The 21,869-nt window shown below is 44.9% G+C and overlaps 1 pseudogene; it reads left to right on the top strand.

The window, feature by feature from the left end:
• The first annotated feature begins 1,358 nt into the window (after nt 1-1,358).
• On the top strand, nt 1,359-21,570 carry LOC118372686 (protein polybromo-1-like; annotated as a pseudogene).
• The last annotated feature ends 299 nt before the right edge of the window (nt 21,571-21,869 follow it).

The following is a 21,869-nucleotide window of genomic DNA, read 5'->3' as shown; positions in this document are numbered from 1 at the left end:
TAAAGAGTCGTCGAGTGAGGAGTAATTGCAATTGATCACTGAACAGGGCCTTCATGCTATTCTAGGTAATGGCATCGAAGCATGATTAGAGCCTGTTTGATGAGAATGTTAATACAATATCTCACAATATTTTTAACTTTGTAGCTAAATTGACTTCATATGCTGTTGTTATTTAGCCTTTTTCTTCTTTCCAGGTATTGGACTCATCATGGGCTCAAAAAGGAGAAGGGCTACGTTCCCCTCTAGTAGTGTCAGTGGGATGGACTTTGAGGATGGACAGCCGTCATCCTCAGCATCTTCAGTAGGTCGGAAAAGGAGAAGAACCTCTAACATTCCCACTGTTGATCCAGTAAGTTCAGTTAAAAGCCTTTTTTTTTGTGTAGAAACATTGCTTTCCAATACAAATATAGTACTCAACTTCTGTGGTTATGCCTTCGGATCATGTCTCAACCCAAATTGAATAATTGAATTTTGACTCTAAATCAGCAGGCACAAGTCAAACCGTTGTGTAGTTTTTGAATAAGTGTTCATAAACATGGTTGCCTGTATTGTTTTGTGTTCACTATTATGTTCACTACTATGTTTTGCCTCCAGATTGCAGTATGCCATGAACTGTACAACACGATCAGAGTTTATAAGGATGACCAAGGAAGGATGTTATGTGAGCTGTTCATAAGAGCACCCAAGAGACGGGACAGAGGATGGTTAATATAGAATGGTTACCAAAGAAATCTCCATTACTAAGAACATAAGCCTCATTAAATTCACTTATCTATTGTGTTTTCCTTGAAGGAATCAACCGGATTACTGCCACATTGTGACACATCCCATTGACATGATGAAGATCCGCAATACCCAGACTATTATGCCATAGTAAAGGACCCAATAGATCTGAAAATAATTTCCCAGAAGATACAGGTATGCTACCCAACCATCTGACTGAATATACTGTAAGTGGTATGCATACAATAAATCACTGGTCATTTTTTTCTCAGATGAGCCTCTACAGAAGTGTTAGCGCCATGGCAAAAGACATAGATCTCCTGGCCAAGAATGCCAAAATGTACAATGAGCCTGGGTCACAGGTTTTTACGGTATGCTGTACTACAACTAAGAATTAAGTCAGAATTATGATGTCAGTTTTGTTTGTTATAATGCTTTCTTTCTTATTTATTTAAGGATGCCAACACCATCAGAAATATTTTTTCACAGAGAAAGACAGAAATTGAGGCTGCTGTGTCCATCAAATCCAGCATTCGTATCAAGTAAGCAATACCATAAACAGAACAGAAAGTATAATTTAAGAGCAAACAACATGCAATATTTACAAGGATTTTCCATGAATTAAACGTGTGTGTGTGTGTGTGTCAGGAACAGAAGGTCAACCCAGGTAGACCAGCTATTACCATAGTTCTTCAGTATGAGAGTGATGACGATGGCATTCTGGCTGGTACGTCTCATTGGTCTGTTAGCTGTTTTGGCTCTGCATTATCAACCTGGTAAAAAATAAGGAACATATAAGAACAGAAGGGACATTGCAGTGCTAAGTATACTAATATATGAGGGTTTGTCAGAAGACTTCAGACTTCATCTGTCTGATTCGATTGTCTCTCATTGCCCAGGGTCTGTCCACTATGACGAGGGTGAGTCGGAGGCAGAGAGCATCCACCACAGCATGGACATGAGTACCCCCATCTTCCAGCTGTACGAGGCTGTGCGGGGCGGAAGGAAAAGCCAGGGACAGCTTATCTCCGAGCCTTTCCTCCAGCTGCCCTCCAGGAATGACTACCCAGACTAATACCAGCAGATCAGCCAGCCCATCTCCCTGCAACAGATGAGGTAGGCCAAACAGTGGAAGGACAGTATCTCTGCTCAATAAATGGCAGATTTGAAAAGTTGTTCCACAAAAAAGGGTTATTTGAAACAAATTCATGCAAGTGTGATTTATGTCATCTGGGCTCCAAGATGGTCCATTTAATAGTCTCTTGTCAAGTTTTATTCAGGCCTAATCATTTTCCTAAATCAGCTGCTGTATGTTTTGCTGTGGCGTAACATGGCATGAGCTGTACAGTGTATTTCTATCCCATCCCTTCCCAAATACGAGGAAATCCCTAATTCCCCACACACAGGAACAAAATGAAGAACAACGAGTATGAGAGCAGCTAGACGCAGACCTCACTCTGATTTTTGAGAATGCCAAGCGCTGCAATATGCCTCACTCCTCCATCTATAAGCACGTGCTGAAACTCAACCACATTCAGCAGGTCAGTGGGTGCAAGAGCTGCCAATGCTGAAACTCAAGTTCAAACCCAAGCTCTGCTGTAGTTGTGTATCCATATCTGTATGACTGTAAAGTATCCTATACTAATTATTGTATGTAACATTACTGAAGTATTTAATTTACAATGAGATGATACTGCTGCTTAGGTATGCTGGTCTCTGTGGTGTTAAGCATTGATTAGGTCTGCCTCACTGTCCTCTGTGCCAGTAGTGTCTTGGGCAGTCTTCTCTATGTTCTGTACTCATTTACATTTTACATTTAAGTCATTTAGCAGACGCTCTTATCCAGAGCGACTTACAAATTGGTGCATACACCTTATGACAACCAGTGGAACAGCCACTTGCATCTAAATCTTGTTGGGGGAGAAGGGGGGTGAGAAGGATTACTTACCCTTACTTACCCTATCCTAGGTATTCCTTGAAGAGGTGGGGTTTCAGGTGTCTCCGGAAGGTGGTGATTGACTCCGCTGTCCTGGCGTCGTGAGGGAGTTTGTTCCACCATTGGGGGCCAGAGCAGCGAACAGTTTTGACTGGGCTGAGCGGGAACTGTACTTCCTCAGTGGTAGGGAGGCGAGCAGGCCAGAGGTGGATGAACGCAGTGCCCTTGTTTGGGTGTAGGGCCTGATCAGAGCCTGGAGGTACTGAGGTGCCGTTCCCCTCACAGCTCCGTAGGCGAGCACCATGGTCTTGTAGCGGATGCGAGCTTCAACTGGAAGCCAGTGGAGAGAGCGGAGGAGCGGGGTGACGTGAGAGAACTTGGGAAGGTTGAACACCAGACGGGCTGCGGCGTTCTGGATGAGTTGTAGGGGTTTAATGGCACAGGCAGGGAGCCCAGCCAACAGCGAGTTGCAGTAATCAAGACGGGAGATGACAAGTGCCTGGATTAGGACCTGCGCCGCTTCCTGTGTGAGGCAGGGTCGTACTCTGCGGATGTTGTAGAGCATGAACCTACAGGAACGGGACACCGCCTTGATGTTAGTTGAGAACGTCAGGGTGTTGTCCAGGATCACGCCAAGGTTCTTAGCGCTCTGGGAGGAGGACACAATGGAGTTGTCAACCGTGATGGCGAGATCATGGAACGGGCAGTCCTTCCCCGGGAGGAAGAGGAGCTCCGTCTTGCTGAGGTTCAGCTTGAGGTGGTGATCCGTCATCCACACTGATATGTCTGCCAGACATGCAGAGATGCGATTCGCCACCTGGTCATCAGAAGGGGGAAAGGAGAAGATTAATTGTGTGTCGTCTGCATAGCAATGATAGGAGAGACCATGTGTACTCAGTTGCAATCAATTGTTTTGTGGATAGTTGTGTGTTCTACTTATAAATAGACTGAAGATTAAATATTGGAGCTACCGAACCATGATGGCTTGTAGGTTTGGGAGGGCACTACTTTTGTGCAAGTGAGGGCACTAATTTTGTGCAGTTCGTCAAATTTCTGCCCTGCTAAAGCTGCCCCGGCAACTGTAAGTGCTGTTATTGTGAAGTGGAAACGTCTAGGAGCAACAACTGCTCAACTGTGAAGTGGTAGGCCACACAAGCTCACAGAACGGGACTGCCGAGTGCTGAAGCGCACAGCGCGTAAAAACGGCCTGTTCCTCGGTTGCAACACTCACTATCGAGTTCCGAATTGCCTCTGGAAGCAATGTCAGCACAAGAACTGTTAGTCGGGAGCTTCACTAAATGGTTTTGCATAGTCGAGCAGCCGCACACAAGCCTAAGATCACCATGCGCAATGCCAAGCGTCGGCTGCAGTGGTGTAAAGCTCGCCGCCATTGGACTCTGGAGTGATACATCGCGCTTCACCATCTGGCAATACGACGGACAAATCTGGGTTTGGCAGATGCCAAGAAAACGCTACCTGCCCAAATGCATAGTGCCAAGTGTAATGTTTGGATGAAGAATAATGGTCTGGAGTTGTTTTTCATGGTTCGGGCTAGGCCCCTTAGTTCCAGTGAAGGGATATCTTAACACTACAGCATACAATGAAATTCTAGACGATTCTGTGCGTTTGACTTTGTGGCAACAGTTTGGGGAAGGCCCTTTCCTGTTTCAGCTTGACAGTGGCTCCGTGCACAAAGCGAGGTCAATACAGAAATGGTTTGTCAAGATTAGAATGAGATATTCAGCAAACAGGTGTCCACATACTTTTGGCCATGCAGTGTATGTATTTTGCTCTAAATGCCCCTCAGTTTCACCACGGACTACTTGATGTTGATCCAGGTCTATAACGATGCCAACATCCTGGAGAAAATCATGAAGGGCAAACGGAGGGATCTTGTCCCAACGCTTGACGACGATGACATGACGTCACCAAAGTTGAAAATGAGTATGTTGCTGACGATCCAATTTGTCTTAAATAATTCAGATCCAGTATATGGTTGTCATTCAAGCCTAGTTGTTTCACATTATCACTTTATCCCCAAATTGCTAATACACACACACCCTCTGTAAATCCAGGGAAGAGTGGCATTATCCCAAAGAAGTCCAAGTTCCTGACCCCCCTGCAGCAGAAGCTGAACAAGCTGTATGAGGCGGTGAAGAACTTCACAGACAAGGGTGGCCGCCGCCTCAGCACCATCTTCCTGCGGCTGCCGTCGCCCGCCGAGCTGCCCAACTACTACATCGCCATCAAGAGGCCTGTGGACATGGAAAAGGTCAAGAGCCACATGCTGACCAACAAGTACCAGGATGTAGACGCGCTGGTGGAGGACCTGGTGCTGATGTTCAACAACACCTGCACCTACAATGAGTCCGAGTCTCTGATCTACCGTGACACCCTGGTGCTGCACCGTGTGCCGCTGGAGACCCACCGGGACCCGGAGGGGGGTGAGGACGCCCATGTGCCCGACGTGGCCCACCTCATCCACAGCCTCTTTGTCTCCATGCTGGGCCATCAGGACGATGAGGGTCGTTGCTACAGCGACTCGCTGGCGGAGATACCTGCTACTGACCCCAGCAGCCCCGACAGACAGCCGCTCAACTTTGAGATCATCAGGACTAATGTAGACCAGGGACACTACAAGAGACTGGACTTGTTCCAGGATCGCATGTTTGAGTTGCTAGAGAAGGCGCACGCACAGGTGGGGCACAATTAGGGAACAGTGTTTGCCATGTTCTCTTATTTTCTCTCTCTCTGCGATCTTTGGGTAATATCAACCATAGGTCTGATTTCTGTGCATTTAAGTTAGAAAGTCCTATGAAATTACCCTGGAATATGATCAAAGTATATGTGATGTCACTCCAGGACGGACTCTGAGATCTTTGAGGATGCGGTAGAGCTGCAGCAGTTTTTTTTTATCCGGGTCCGAGATGAGCTGTGTAAGAATGGCGAAATCCTACTTACCCCCGCCCTCAGCTACACCTCCAAACACCTGTCCAACGACGTGGAGAAGCAGAAGAAGGAGAAACTACCCAAGTAGATAAAGGAGGACAAGCTCAAGAGGGAAGAGGAGAAAAAAGGTTTGCACCCACTGACACGCTGAACCTAGCAACTTGTAGCAGGGTAGATAGATATACCTATTCCACCAATCAAAGCAGTGTCAACAATAGTTACCCAGTGGCACCAGTTATAGGGCTAATAGTAATCATGACATTTTTTTACTGATTAACCAAGTTGAGTTGTGAACCCACAAAAGCTAAGAAGAGTGAGGACCCTGTCGGAGGGGCATGGCAGTCTGGTCTCCAGGGTACCTCCAGCCAGGACTGTAGCTTCAAGGACAGCATGTACCATGTGGGAGACTGTGTACGTGGAGCCTGCTGAGCCCAACCTGCAGCCACACATCGTCTGCATTGAGCGCCTGTGGCAGGAGGTTAGTGCCTTTGCACATCCACTACTGAAAAACATTAGTTGCACGGTTCAAACAAGGTGCTTGAGGTGCTTAAAGTTCACAGGAGGTTGGTGGCACCTTAATTGGGGAGGACGGGCTCATGGTAATGGCTGGTATCAAATGCATCAAAACACAAGCCATTCCATTAACATTATCATCGGCCGTCCTCCCCTCAGCAGCCTCCACTGTTAAAGTTCTTGAATTTGGTACTCTGAAATTCAAGAACTGGAATACCTTGAGTATCTGACATTTTCTCAAGTTGAAAAGTACTTGAATTAAAATGAGAGGAGAACAGAAAATGATCAAATATGTTAATATGAAAAATATTGGAGAAATGTATTGATTTTGCAACCTCATTTTCTCACGTGTTTCGTGCTCTGGTTGCCAGGCAAGCTCGTTCATTCCACCCACACTGCCACTAAGCCAGGCAGGTTCATTACTGACTGATTAGGCGCCACCAAACGCCACATCAATAGCTAAAATGCCGGGCTGTATGCTCTTTATGTTTGACTGCTCCCCCGGTAGCTAGGTAGCTCAAGGGCTCTGGCTATTAGCCAGGTATACTTCCGGTCAACAGTTTTAGAACATCTACTCATTCCAAGGGTTTTTCTTTATTTTTACTATTTTCTACATTGTAGAATAATAGTGAAGATATTAAAACTATGAAATAACACACATGGAATCATGTAGTAACCAAAAAAGTATTAAACAAATCAAAATATATTTGAGATTCTTCAAATAGCCACCCTTTGACTTGATGACAGCTTTGCACACTCTTGGCATTCTCTCAACCAGCTTCATGAGCTAGTCACCTGGAATGCATTTCAATTAACAAGTGTGCCTTGTTAAGTTAATTTGTGGAATTTCTTTCCTTCTTATTGCATTTCATGCTAATCAGTTGTGCTGGGACAAGGTAGGGGTGGTGTACAGATGATAGCCCTATTTGGTAAAAGAACAAGTCCATATTATGGCAAGAACAGCTCAAATAAGCAAAGAGAAACAACAGTCCATCATTACTTTAAGACATGAAGGTCAGTCAATCCGGAACATTTCAAGAACTTTGAAAGTTTCTTCAAATAAAGTCTCAAAAACCATCAAGCGCTATGATGAAACTGGCTCTCGTGAGGACCGCCACAGGAATGGAAGACCCAGAGTTACCTCTGCTGCAGAGGATAAGTTCATTATAGTTACCAACCTCAGACATTGTAGCCCGAATAAATGCTTCACAGAGTTCAAATATCAGACACTTCTCAACATCAACTGTTCAGAGGAGACAGCGTGAATCAGGCCTTCATGGTCGAATTGCTGCAAAGAAACCACTTCAAAAGGACACCAATAAGAAGAGACTTGCTTGGGCCAAGAAACACGAGCAATGGACATCAGACCGGTGGAAATTTGTCCTTTGGTCTGAAGTCCAAATTTGAGATTATTGGTTCCAACTGCCGTGTCTTTGTGAGACGCAGAGTAGGTGAAAGGATGATCTCTGCATGTGTATTTCCCACCGTTAAGCATGGAGGAGGTGTGATGGTGTGGGGGTGCTTTGTTGGTGACAATGTCTGTGATTTATTTAGAATTCAAGGCACACTTAACCAGCATGGCTACCACAGCATTCTGCAGCGATACGCCATCCCATGTGGTTTGCGCATAGTGGAACTGTCATTTGATTTTCAACAGGACAATGCCCCAACACACCTCCAGTCTGTGTAAAGGCTATTTTACCAAGAAGGAGAGTGACGGAGTGCTGCATCAGATGACCTGACCTCCACAATCCCCCGACCCTCAACCAAATTGAGATGGTTTGGGATGGGTCGTACCGCAGGAAAAGCAGCCAACAAGTACTCAGCACATGCGGGAACTCCTTCAAGACTGGTGGAAAAGCATTCCAGATGAAGCTGGTTGAGAGAATGCCAAGAGTGTGTAAAGCTGTTATCAAGGCAAAGGGTGGCTATTTGAACAATCTCAAATATAAAATATATTTGATTTAACACGTTTTTGGTTACTTCATGATTCCATATGTGTTATTTCATCGTTTTGATGTCTTCACTTTCATTCGACAATGTAGAAAATAGTAAAAATAAAGAAACCCTTAAATGAGTAGGTGTTCTAAAACTTTTGACTGGTAGTGTAGCTAGCAAAAACTAGCTGGCTAGAAGGATGACGTTAGAGGCTAACATTGAACAGAGCCTGCTCAGCAGGAACAGTCAACTGCTCAGCAGGAGCAGTTGACTGAAATTAAGCTCCCGAGTGGTGCAGTGTTCTACGGCACTGCATCTCAGTGCTAGAGGCGTCACTACAGACCCTGGTTCGATTCCAGGCTGTATCACATCTGGACGTGATTGGAAGTCCCATAGGGAAGGCGCACAATTGGCCCAGCATCGTCCTGGTTTGGCCAGGGTAGGCCGTCACTCTAAATAAGAATTTGTTCTTAACTGACTTGCCTAGTTAAATTAATAAAAAACCTTGCTATAATCAAAAGATGGGCTACTATAAGTTCTCATAACAAAATACCTTTTCTTTACAGAGAGTAGTGAGACAGGCTGCAATGAAGGAAGCAAAGGAGATGCACAGATAGAGGAAGCATTGAAGCAAGCGGGGAGAGAGGTTAGTAGTATAGTGGTTCCCAAACTTGGGGTCCGGGACCCATGTTGGGTCTCCTAAAATGTAAATAGGGTACCCTGAGAGAGTCTTTAATCTTATCAAACACATTAATAACCTGTTTCTCTTCAAATGGGTATAGAATACAACATTTTAGAGTCAACTAAGGGCCTTTTACACTGTCAGAATTCACTTTCATGTCATTATGTGTTGGGACAGCCTGTGGGACCAAAAATTTTGCAAAATATAAAGACAATTTAAGTATAAAGACAATTTAATATTATTATGTACACTGAACAAAAATATAAATGCAACATGCAACCATTTCAAAGATTTTACTGAGTTACAGTTCATATAAAGAAATAAGTCAACATCATCCGTACTGACTTACCACTCTTATGTAGTAAATAAGTAGTAAAACAAATCAAATCAAATTTATTTATATAGCCCTTCGTACATCAGCTGATATCTCAAAGTGCTGTACAGAAACCCAGCCTAAAACCCCAAACAGCAAACAATGCAGGTGTAAAAGCACGGTGGCTAGGAAAAACTCCCTAGAAAGGCCAAAACCTAGGAAGAAACCTAGAGAGGAACCGGGCTATGTGGGGTGGCCAGTCCTCTTCTGGCTGTGCCGGGTAGAGATTATAACAGAACATGACCAAGATGTTCAAATGTTCATAAATGACCAGCATGGTCGAATAATAATAAGGCAGAACAGTTGAAACTGGAGCAGCAGCACAGTCAGGTGGACTGGGGACAGCAAGGAGCCATCATGTCAGGTAGTCCTGGGGCACGGTCCTAGGGCTCAGGTCCTCCGAGAGAGAGAAAGAAAGAGAGAATTAGAGAGAGCATATGTGGGGTGGCCAGTCCTCTTCTGGCTGTGCCGGGTGGAGATTATAACAGAACGTGGCCAAGATGTTCAAATGTTCATAAATGACCAGCATGGTTGAATAATCGTAAGGCAGAACAGTTGAAACTGGAGCAGGAGCATGGCCAGGTGGACTGGGGACAGCAAGGAGTCCTCATGTCAGGTAGTCCTGGGACATGGTCCTAGGGCCCAGGCCAGTTGAAACTGGAGCAGCAGCATGGCCAGGTGGACTGGGGACAGCAAGGAGTCATCATGTCAGGTAGTCCTGGGGCATGGTCCTAGGGCTCAGGTCCTCCGAGAGAGAGAAAGAAAGAGAGAAGGAGAGAATTAGAGAACGCACACTTAGATTCACACAGGACACCGAATAGGACAGGAGAAGTACTCCAGATATAACAAACTGACCCTAGGCCCCGACACATAAACTACTGCAGCATAAATACTGGAGGCTGAGACAGGAGGGGTCAGGAGACACTGTGGCCCCATCCGAGGACACCCCCGGACAGGGCCAAACAGGAAGGATATAACCCCACCCACTTTGCCAAAGCACAGCCCCCACACCACTAGAGGGATATCTTCAACCACCAACTTACCATCCTGAGACAAGGCCGAGTATAGCCCACAAAGATCTCCGCATACACATATTATTGAGTAGAACTGTTATGGTAGTGATGAATAAATAGTACGTTTATTTTTATGAGGTTGTGGCGATAAACTGCCATCTGTTGGTGACTAGAAACAATTGCATAATAAGAAATACTACAAATTGATGGTCCTTGAAAACAAATATTAGTGCTTGAGAAAGTACTAGAAAGTCCTTAAATTTCACTTACCACTGTTTGTACAAACCCTGTAGTAGTGATGCTGCATTATTTTTGCATTTTGTTGTGGAAATGGTCTGACATTCAATCATTTATTTTGCAGTTCACTTTGACTGCTTCAAAATCACGCACACATGAAGAATCAATTTGTCTGTCCTTTTTTATAGTATTGCTCTGTGTTCACATTCCAGGTGAGAAGTGGCTGTATGGCTGCTGGTTCTACAGGCCAAATTAAACATTCCATCTTGCTACACGCAAGTTCCTGGAGAAGGAAGTCTTCAAGAGCGACTACTTCAACAAGATTCCCATCAGCATGATACTGGGAAAAGGTGTTGTCATGTTTGTCAAGGTACTAAGCTATTTTCTATTTCCATGTTTCAGCTCTTTGTAATATGGTTGAAGCATGACACGTTTCGAGTGAATCATTGCATGATGTTATTGACCTTGGCTTTTGTTTTGTGACTGATTCCAGGACTACTTTAAGCTTCACCCAGAGGGCTTCAGGGCAGATGATGTGTATGTCTGTGAGTCTCGCTACTCAGCCAAGACCAAGAAGATCAAGATGTGGATCATGCCCCTGAGCTCCATTAGGTCTGTCCCTCGGGACATACTGTTGCCTGTAATCCGTGTTGCATCCATGTTCTCCCCTAAGCAAGATGAAGAGAAGCCTGCAGAGATACAAGAAGAGGGCAAAGCCGTGGACACTATTGTGGATAAGGTGAGTGGTTGGAAATCATGGCCAATATGACTTTGATTAAATGTGATCCAACAGAGTGCAAACAAAGACAACCTGACTGTGTGTGTATGTGTAGGAGAGGGAGGATGTAACCCTGGACATGACCAATAGGGAGCCAGGCTGCCAGTACTATGAGCAGCTCTACTACAACGACACCTGGCTAAAAGTGGGAGACTGCGTCTATATTCACTCACATGGAGTAGTCTAGCACCGAGTGGGGAGGTAGGTTAAATACAACTCTACAGACACATTTCCCAGAATTGGATATTTCTTGAAATATAATTATTATTCATTTAGTGTATTTAAAATAAAGTAGGTTTTATTTTTGTTTAACAGGATTGAGAAGAAGTGGATGCGGGACGGAGCGGCCTACTTCTTTGGGCCCATCTTCATCCACACAGAGGAGACGGAACATGAGGCCACCAGGATGTTCTACAAGAAGGAAGGGTTCCTTAGCAACATGGAGGAGACTTGCACCATGACCTGTATCATAGGTATTTTCTCTGCCCTTACATTGTGTCTGCGCTTTTTTATAATGTTGATGCTATGTTATTTTCAAATGTTGATTTTCAAATGTCACCGAACATGTGCCATGCTTATATCCCTCTCTCTGTTCACTTGTTCCATAGGGAAGTATGCAGTGTCCTCCTTCAAGGAGTACCTTTCGTGCTGACCCACTGAGGTGCCTGAGGAGGACGTTCTGCTGTGTGAGAGTCGCTACATCGAGAGTGACAAACAGATGAAGAAGTTCAAGGGCCTGAAGCGCTTCACCCTCTCTGGGAAGGTGGTGGAGCCCGAAATCTATTACTTCAGGTGAGTGGTTTGACCTTCACATGCCTCAAGATACTGTGCATAATCAGCAAAAGTAAGAAAAACATTCCACAACTCAATAAAGCAGTATTGAGTGACCCTGGATGGGTGAGTTATGAGTCAGTCACAAACACTCCTTTTAGTTAAGGTAGTACAGAACTCAACACCCAGGTGTAACTGCACCCAGTCTACTCCACGTGTCTCGTACAGGAAGCTGATCGTGCCCCAGAAGCAGCCATCCCCTCTGCTGGACAGGAAGATTGCGGTGCTGGAGGCCAAGTTTGCCGACATGACTGACGAAGAGTTGGAGGACCTGGGGGAGGATGATGGGGAGCTGGGAGACACCTCCATACCCTAGCTCCAGAGCGCCATGGCAGGCAGCGACATGGACATGCCTTACACCCCTCCACAGGTCAGAGTACCAACATACACTAGGCAAATGTGTGGTTATGTTGTGAAGGTAAAGCTCTTTTACAGTTCAAAAGTTCTTGGTAAGATCGTCGACCCCAATGGCCTCCCGAGTGGCGCAGTGGTCTAAGGCACCACATCGCAGTGTTAACTGTGCCACTAGAGATTCTGGGTTCCTGTCCAGGCTCTGTCGCAGCCGGCCGCGACCGGGAGACCCATGGGGTGGCGCACAATTGGCCCAGCTTCATCCGGGTTAGAGGAGGGTTTGGCCGGAAGGGATGTCCTTGTCCCACTGTGCACTAGCGACTCCTGTGGCCGTGGTCGTTGACACGGTCACCAGGTGTTCTGTGATTCATCCGACACATTGGTGTGGATGGCTTCCGGGTTAAACAGGCATTGTGTCAAGAAGCAGTGCAGCTTGGTTGGGTTGTGTTTCGGAGGATGCACAGCTCTCGACCTTTGCCTCTTCCGAGTCCGTACGGGAGTTGCAGCGATGAGACAAGACTAACTACCAATTGGATACCACGAAATTGGGGAGAAAATGGGGTAAATAAAATGTTACAAAATATATATAAATAAAAAGATTGTCGACCCTGATTTAGACATGTCAACTGAATCGCATGCATCATGATTGAAACTAAACATGTCTCAAATGATTTGCATGTTCAGGGTAAGATTGAAGAAAAAGCCCTCTTAGCCATCCAGTTGGAGGTGTGTATAGCAATGGCATTTGTCTAGAGATGACATGACACACTTTCCCTTACTTGACTGCAGTCCACGCCCAAGTCCGTAAAGGGGATGTCCAAGAAGGAGGGCTCCAAGAGGAAGATAAACATGAGTGGCTACATCCTGTTCAGCAGTGAGATGCGAGCGGTCATCAAGGCCCAGGACCCAGACTTCTCCTTCTGGGAACTCAGCCGTCTGGTGGGCACCGAGTGGAGGAACCTGGAGTCTCCCAAGAAAGCTGAGTATGAGGGTAAGATATCTTACAAGTGTACCTAGAAGGGACTTTTTCAGGTTTCTAAAAATGACCGGTCATTTTTTCAATCCCACTTGCAGAAATGTCTCTGCCAATTACGTTGCCAAAAGTTGTAATAGTATGTGTGTTTGCAGAGCGAGCAGCGAAAGTGGCCGAGCAGCAGGAGCGGGAGATGGTGGCCCAGCAGCTGGCTTTCCTTAGAGCAGGTACTGATGGGGGTGGTGCCCTAGAGTAGGTACTGGTAGGAGTGCTGATGCGGGTGGTGCCCTAGAGCAGGTACTGGTAGGAGTGCTGATGGGGGTGGTTCCCTAAAATAGGTACTGGTAGGAGTGCTGATGGGGGTGGTACCCTAGAGCAGGGACTGGTAGGAGTGCTGATGGGGGTGGTTCCCTAGAGCAGGTACTGGTAGGAGTGCTGATGGGGGTGGTGCCCTAGAATAGGTACTGGTAGGAGTGCTGATGGGGGTGGTTCCCTAGAGCAGGTACTGGTAGGAGTGCTGATGGGGGTGGTTCCCTAGAATAGGTACTGGTAGGAGTGCTGATGGGGGTGGTGCCCTAGAGCAGGTACTGGTAGGAGTGCTGATGGGGGTGGTTCCCTAGAGCAGTTACTGGTAGGAGTGCTGATGGGGGTGGTAACCTAGAATAGGTACTGGTAGGAGTGCTGATGGGGGTGGTTCCCTAGAATAGGTACTGGTAGGAGTGCTGATGGGGGTGGTTCCCTAGAGCAGGTACTGGTAGGAGTGCTGATAGGGGTGGTGCCCTAGAGCAGGTACTGGTAGGAGTGCTGATGGGGGTGGTTCCCTACAATAGGTACTGGTAGGAGTGCTGATGGGGGTGGTTCCCTAGAATAGGTACTGGTAGGAGTGCTGATGGGGGTGGTTCCCTAGAATAGGTACTGGTAGGAGTGCTGATGGGGTGGGTGCCCTAGAGCAGGTACTGGTAGGAGTGCTGATGGGGGTGGAGCCTCTCCCAACCCCCATGGGGATGATTTATCACAGCATAACACCTGTGTCAGGTAGTCCCTCACTGAGGGGGATGAACCCCCCTGGGGACACTTGGAGCTGCAATGAGAAGCTGAACTGCTAGAATAATGATCCCTTTTTAATTTCCTCATCACTCCACCCTTGGCTACTCTTTTATTGCAGTACTGTGCTATCTCCTCTTTTCAATTATATACTTCTTCAACATTTATTAAGAAGCTTACCAATTTCACTGGATCTTTCTTCAATCAGTCTGATTCAAGTAGTGCTTGTAATTTGTGAGTTAATTGCATGTGTGTATGAATGTCTGATTATGGAATATCAAATATCCTAACTCTAGATTGATGTTTAGTCATTTAGCTAGTGCATGACCTCTGCCAGATAGTTGTAGTTGCATGTACCACTGATTAGGGTTGCACATTTTGGGAAATATTCAAAGGTGGAGTCTTTCTGTGGGAATTAACGGAAATATATGGGAATTAACGGAAATGTATGCAAATGAATATTAATACCATTTAAATCAAGATGTTTTAAACTTTGAATATATTTACCTTATCCTATGGAGACAGAAACATAAACATTTTACCTTATCATAAGTAGACAAGGCCTATGGTCTCATCACTACTGTGTCTCGCCACTTTGGCCTGGACACATACCACCCAGACCCTTCCCTATAGGTTTAGGTTTTGCGTCCGGAGTCCGCACCTTTAGGGGGGGTACTGTCACGTTCTGACCTTAGTTCTTTTATTTATGTCTTTGTTTTAGTATGGTCAGGGCGTGAGTTGGGTGGGTTGTCTATGTTCGTTTTTCTATGTTGTGTTTTGAGTTTGGCCTGGAATGGTTCTCAATCAGAGGCAGGTGTCGTTAGTTGTCTCTGATTGAGATTCATACTTAGGTAGCCTTTTCCCACTTGTGTTTCGTGGGTGTTTATTTTCTGTCTAGTGTGTTTTGTCACCTTACAGAACTGTTTTGGTTTTGTTTCTTTCTCTTTGTTATTTTGTTTAGTGTTCTGAGAAATAAATATCATCATGAACACATACCACGCTGCGCTTTGGTCCTCACCTCATTCCAACAACGATCGTTACAATTCTGCATCTTTGTTGCATTCTTCACATATGATTTGGCACAGTATTTGCAAATGTTCACAGCTTTTCCTTCTACATTATCTGCAGTGAAATGTCTCCACACATCAGATACTGCCCATGGCATTTTCCTGTAATGATTAGGGGGAAAAATAGTTTTAAAAAACCCATGTACAAATAAATAGTTAAGCAGTTTGATTAAACAAATCCTTTGTAAGATAATAGTTTTAAAATGAAATATGTGTGGACACAGGTGAATTAATACTCAGTTAGCAGCCTCAAGCAAGCAAAAACTGATTTGCAGAAATTGTTAACAAGTTAGAAATGATTTAAACACACTTTGCGGTAGGCTACTATTTACTATTCAAAAAATAATGTATGTCATATAAAATATATTCACCCCACCCAGTATTGGTAATCAAAACTTACCAGAAAGCATGTAGTCTTTGGCTCAGACAGTGTAGTAGTATGGGCTCAATAGGATCTCATTAGTGTGCAAGATCTTGAGAATCTGCTGTACATGTGATGTAAGAGTGCACTGTGCATGCAGAGGGTTCCAATTCCATTGAATTGGGGATAGTTGAACCAAAATATCCCACAAGGCCTGAGAATTGCCATATGTGTATCCCACAAAAAAAAGGTTCCTGTTATAAGCTAAAATAAAATATGAATTTAAGCAAAATTCCCCAAATTCCAGGGCATAACTTTACCGGAAGGTTTCTGACCCTTTGCAACCCTACCACTGATGCACATATCTGTTGTGTTGCAATACCCTCCTCCTCATCCTCCCCAAAGGCATGATGGGTACATGCTGCTGCAGGGCCCAGTTGACGGCATGTTTAGTATGACTGGCATGAGGTTGCATTTCTTGCTCCATCATCACCTGATGCCAGGTATCTCCAGGTTCCTTGGCATGCCATACCTGGGTAAGAGCACTTTCACAGCCTCCCTCCCTGCCATGCCCCTGCAGTTGCTTTCTGTCTGCCACTCTAACTCACTAGAGGGGCTACCAGTAACATAAGCTGAGGTCCTGTAGTGACTAACCAGTCAACAGCCGTTCACACAGCCTGATGCTCAGTCGCTGAGGGATTCATCAACAGGGTAACGCATTGCTAAAATATATTGTAACACTGGAAATACAATGTTTATGGAAACACAGTTCTCTGAAGTACCTGAACATTCAATGTAGATTGTTGCTGATTGGTCTTTCTCTATATTTGGTCTTGTGTATATTGGTCTTTCTCTATATTAAATGGGCAGTAGTAAAGTCAGTATTTGACAACACAATCCAAGATGGCCAGCTGGAGAAGCATCCAGCTGCAGATTGTGCGTGCTGATGCTGCATGGTCTGTGAAGCTCATGCGTCTCAGATGGTATTTTTGCTTCTCAAATAGTATGTGCGTTCACAACATGTAGACGTTTTTTGGTCTTATGTATAGCGTGAGCCAGTAGCTTTGTTCCAGGGCCTCATTGTGCTACGCACATACTTTTGTATATACAGTCGTGGCCAAAAGTTTTGAGAATGACACAAATATTAATTTTCACAAAGTCTGCTGCCTCAGTTTGTATGATGGCAATTTTCATATACTCCAGAATCTTATGAAGAGTGATCAGATGAATTGCAATTAATTGCAAAGTTCCTCTTTGCCATGCAAATGAACTGAATCCCCCAAAAACATTTCCACTGCATTTCAGCCCTGCCACAAAAGGACCAGCTGACATCATGTCAGTGATTCTCTCGTTAACACAGATGTGAGTGTTGATGAGGACAAGGCTGGAGATCACTTTGTCATGCTGATTAGGTTCGAATAACAAACTGGAAGCTTCAAAAGGAGGGTGTTGCTTGAAATCCTTGTTATTCCTATGTCAATCATGGTTACCTGCAAGGAAACATGTGCCATCATCATTGCTTTGCACAAAAAGGGCTTCACAGGCAAGGATATTGCTGCCAGTAAGATTGCACCTAAATCAACCATTTATCGGATCATCAAGAACTTCAAGGAGAGCGATTCAATTGTTGTGAAGAAGGCTTCAGGGCGCCCAAGAAAATCCAGCAAGCGCCAGGACCGTCTCCTAAAGTTGATTCAGCTGCGGGATCGGGGCACCACCAGTACAGAGCCTGCTCAGGAATGGCAGCAGGCAGGTGTGAGTGCATCTGCACGCACAGCGAGGCAAAGACTTTTGGAGGAAGGCCTGGTGTCAAGAAAGGCAGCAAAGAAGCCACTTCTCTCCAGGAAAAACATCAGGGACAGACTGATATTCTGCAAAAGGTACAGGGATTGGACTGCTGAGGACTGGGGTAAGTAATTTTCTCTTATGAATCCCCTTACCGATTGTTTGGAGCATCCGGAAAAAAGCTTGTCCGAAGAAGACAAGGTGAGCGCTACCATCAGTCCTGTGTCATGCCAACAGTAAAGCATCTTGAGACCATTCATGTGTGGGGTTGCTTCTCAGCCAAGGGAGTGGGCTCACTCCCAATTTTGCCAAAACACAGCCATGAATAAAGAATGGTACCAACACATCCTCCGAGAGCAAATTCTCCCAACCATCCATTGACGAACAATGCCTTTTCCAGCATGATGGAGAACCTTACCATAAGGCAAAAGTGATAACTAAGTGGCTCGGGGAACAAAACATTGATATTTTGGGTCCATGGCCAGGAAACTCCCCAGACCTTAATCCCATTGAGAACTTGTGGTCAATCCTCAAGAGGCGGGTGGACAAAAAAAAACTCACAAATTCTGACAAACTCCAAGCATTGATTATGCAAGAAAGGGCTGCCATCAGTCAGGATGTGGCCCAGAAGTTAATTGACAGCATGCCAGGGTGGATTGCAGAGGTCTTGAAAAAGAAGGGTCAACACTGCAAATATTGACTCTTTGCATCAACTTCATGTAATTGTCAATAAAAGCCTTTGACACTTATGAAATGCTTGTAATTATACTTCAGTATTCCATAGTAACATCTGACAAAAATATCTAAAGACACTGAGGCAGCAGACTTTGAAAATTTATATTTGAGTCATTCTCAAAACTTTTGGCCACAACTGTATCGTGTATGTGGACATCCCTTCAAATGAGTGGATTCGGCTATTTCGGCCACACCTGTTGTTGACAGGTGGATAAATCGAGCACACAGCCATGCAATTGTCAAAGACAAACATTGGCAGTGGAATGGCCTTACTGAAGAGCTCAGTGACTTTCAACGTGGCACCGTCATAGGATGCCACCTTTCCAACAAGTCAGTTCATCACATTTCTGCCCTGCTAAAGCTGCCCCAGTCAACTGTAAGTGCTGTTATTGTGAAGTGGAAACATCTAGGAGCAACATCGGCTCAGCCGCAAAGTGGTAGGCCACACAAGTTCACAGAACGGGACTGCAGCCTAAGATCACCATGCGCAATGGAGGTTTGGTTTGGAGGAATAATGTTTTTTCATGGTTCTGGCTAGGCCCCTTAGTTCCAGTGAAGGGTAATATTAACACGACAGCATACAATGACATTCTAGACGATTCTGTGTTTCCAACTTTATGGGAACAGTTTGGGGAAGGCTCTTTCCTGTATCAGCATGACCGTGCCCACGTGTACAAAGTGAGGTCCATACAGAAATGGTTTGTTGAGATCTGTGTGGCAGAACTTGACTGGCCTGCACAGATTCCTGACCTCAACCCCATACAACACCTTTGGGATGACTTGGAACGCCGACTGCGAACCAGACCTAATCGTCCAACATCAGTGCCCGACCTCACTATTGCTCTTGTGGCTGAATGGAAGCAAGTCCCCGCAGCAATGTTCCAACATTTAGTGGATAGCCTTCCCAGAACTGTGGGGGCTGTTATAGCAGCAAAGGGAAAACCAACTCTATATTAATGCCCATGATTTTGGAATGAGGTGTCCAATTACTTTTGGTCGTGTAGTGTACCATTCGGTGCACTAGCTCTGGTCCACAGTGTTATGTTAACCACTTGCTTTTGCAGCTAGCTATTACACACTAGCTAGGTAGTACACATTAGCTAACTAGTATCTATTTTATAATCCTTAATGTATTTTCACCACCTGTGCTGTTGGTTGTGGTTACCCACAATCCTCTCTGGCACCATTCAACATCCTGTCTTAGCTCATATGTCTCACAGCGTCTGTGGCAGCCAGACCCTATTGAACAGCTGTGTCCTGGTGCACTCTGACTTTTTATGTTAATACCTTCACTGCCGGTGTCAACACGGGTGCTCCTGGAGCCTACGGAATCCAGGTAATCTACACGTCTATACAATTGTATATTAGAAAAGCACAGATTGTAAATGCTTGTTATTTTATTACTCACATCTGTATTTGAGAATGAGTAAAGAGGCCCTTGACGCTGTTTTCTTTTTATGATTGATCCCGACAGCAGGCCCCACCACCCTACCCAAGACAGGGCCAGCCTGCCTTCCAGCAGCCCTCAACACCCTTATTTGTAGACCCTCCAACCAAGCCTAGGCGCCTATTCCACTCAGAGGCATACCTGAAGTACATTGAGGGACATAATGCAGTCCTCCACCATCAGCAAGTGGGACCAAACTCTCTCAGGTGAACACTCATCACTGAAAGTAAGTGATTTACACCCCAACAAATCTACAAATCACTTTTACAATATTTCAGTGATTGATGTATCAGTAAATTACCTTCTTGAACAACAGAAAAAAACATATACAGACAGTAGTATAATTTGTCCTCGCCTGCATAGTGTATCATGAATGTACAGTGTGTGCTTTCTCTACCCTTGACCTTGTTCTGAACACCTCCAAAACAAAGGTCATATGGTTTGGTAAGAAGAATGCTCCTCTTCCAACATGTGTTATTACTACCTCTGAGGGTTTAGAGCTTGAGGTAGTCACCGCATACAAGTACTTGGGAGTATGGCTAGACGGTGCACTGTCCTTCTCTCAGCACATATCAATGCTACAGGCTAAAGTTAAATCTAGACTTGGTTTCCTCTATTGTAATTGCTCCTCTTTCACTCCACCATGCTAGATTATGGAGACGTAATTTATAGCTCGGCAGGTAAGGGTGCTCTCGAGCGGCGAGATGTTCTTTACCATTCAGCCATCAGATTTGCCACCAATGCTCCTTATAGGATACATCACTGCACTCTATACTCCTCTGTAAACTGGTCTCTGTAAACCCTTGTCAATGCCCACTGGTTGATGCTTATTTATAAAACCCTCTTAGCCCCCCCCCCCCTCTCTGAGATATCTACTGCAGCCCTCATTCTCCACATACAACACCCATTCTGCCAGTCACATTCTGTTAAAGGTCCCCAAAGCACACACATCCCTGGGTCGCTCCTCTTTTCAGTTCGCTGCAGCTAGTGACTGGAACAAGCTGCAACAAGCACTCAAACTGGACAGTTTTATCTCAATCTCTTCATTCAAAGACTCAATCATGGACACGCTTACTGAGTTGTGGCTGCTTTGTATAATGTGTTGTTGTCTCTACCTTGACCTTTGTGCTGTAGACTTTGCCCAATAATATTTGTACCATGTTGTTTCTACTATGCTGTGTTGTCATGTGATGCTGCCTTATGTTGTTGTCTTAGGTTTCTCTTTATGTAGTGTTGTCTCTCTTGTGGTGATTTGTGTTTTGTCCTATATTGTATTTATTAATCCCAGGCCCCTGTCCCCTTAGGCCTTTTGGTAGGCCATCATTGTAAATAATTATTTGTTCTTAACTGACTTTCCTAGTTAAATAAAAATAAATGTACTATTTCCTAATAACCTTGTGTATGTATGTGTTGTGTATGTGGGAATGTTTCAGCAGCTCGAAAGAAAGATGTGCGAATGACCAAGGGCCAGGAGAGCCGGCTGCCGTCCCATTGGCTGAAGAGCAAGGGCGCCCATTCCACAATGGCAGACTCACTGTGGCGTCTGCAAGACCTGATGCTGCGTGATACACTGAACATCCGCCAGACGAACAACCAGTAGGATATCTGAGCCACAGCTCCCGACACTGTCAGACAGGAAATGGGTTTAGGCTCATTTGAAAATGTGTAAATGTTGTTTTGTTATGTTACATTAAATGTGGGCATTCGTTTGTAGAATGGTTAAATTAGCTTGCTTACTCTGTTCAAGCTGTTTTGTGTTTGTATTTTAATTGTTCTAACAAGTGTATTATTGTATTTAATGTTTCTGTGATGGATAAACGTTTTCATAAAAAATGCAGAGAAGGGACTTGTTCTTGACTGCTAATTTAGTGGCTGTGTACTACAATATGGAACATTCTAGTGGGCAGTGGGAATCCACTGAGTCTGGTGACTGCACCAGACAAGAAAAGAGAAGGGGAACCAACATACATTGTTTTTTCTTTAAGTTGTTCCATTAGGCTGGTTTAACCAATTCTGATATTTTTTTCTCTAATTGGTCTTTGAACCAATCAGATCAATGCTGAAAAGATCTGATGTGACTGGCCAAAATACCAATTAGCGAGAGAAGATCCCAATTCAGCTGCCTGTCTAAAT

The sequence above is a fragment of the Oncorhynchus keta genome, chromosome 21 (genome assembly GCF_023373465.1).
Source record: "Oncorhynchus keta strain PuntledgeMale-10-30-2019 chromosome 21, Oket_V2, whole genome shotgun sequence".
Taxonomy (NCBI): Eukaryota; Metazoa; Chordata; class Actinopteri; order Salmoniformes; family Salmonidae; genus Oncorhynchus; species Oncorhynchus keta.
Note: the sequence above shows the minus strand (reverse complement) of the source record. Positions and strands in the feature narration are given on the sequence as shown.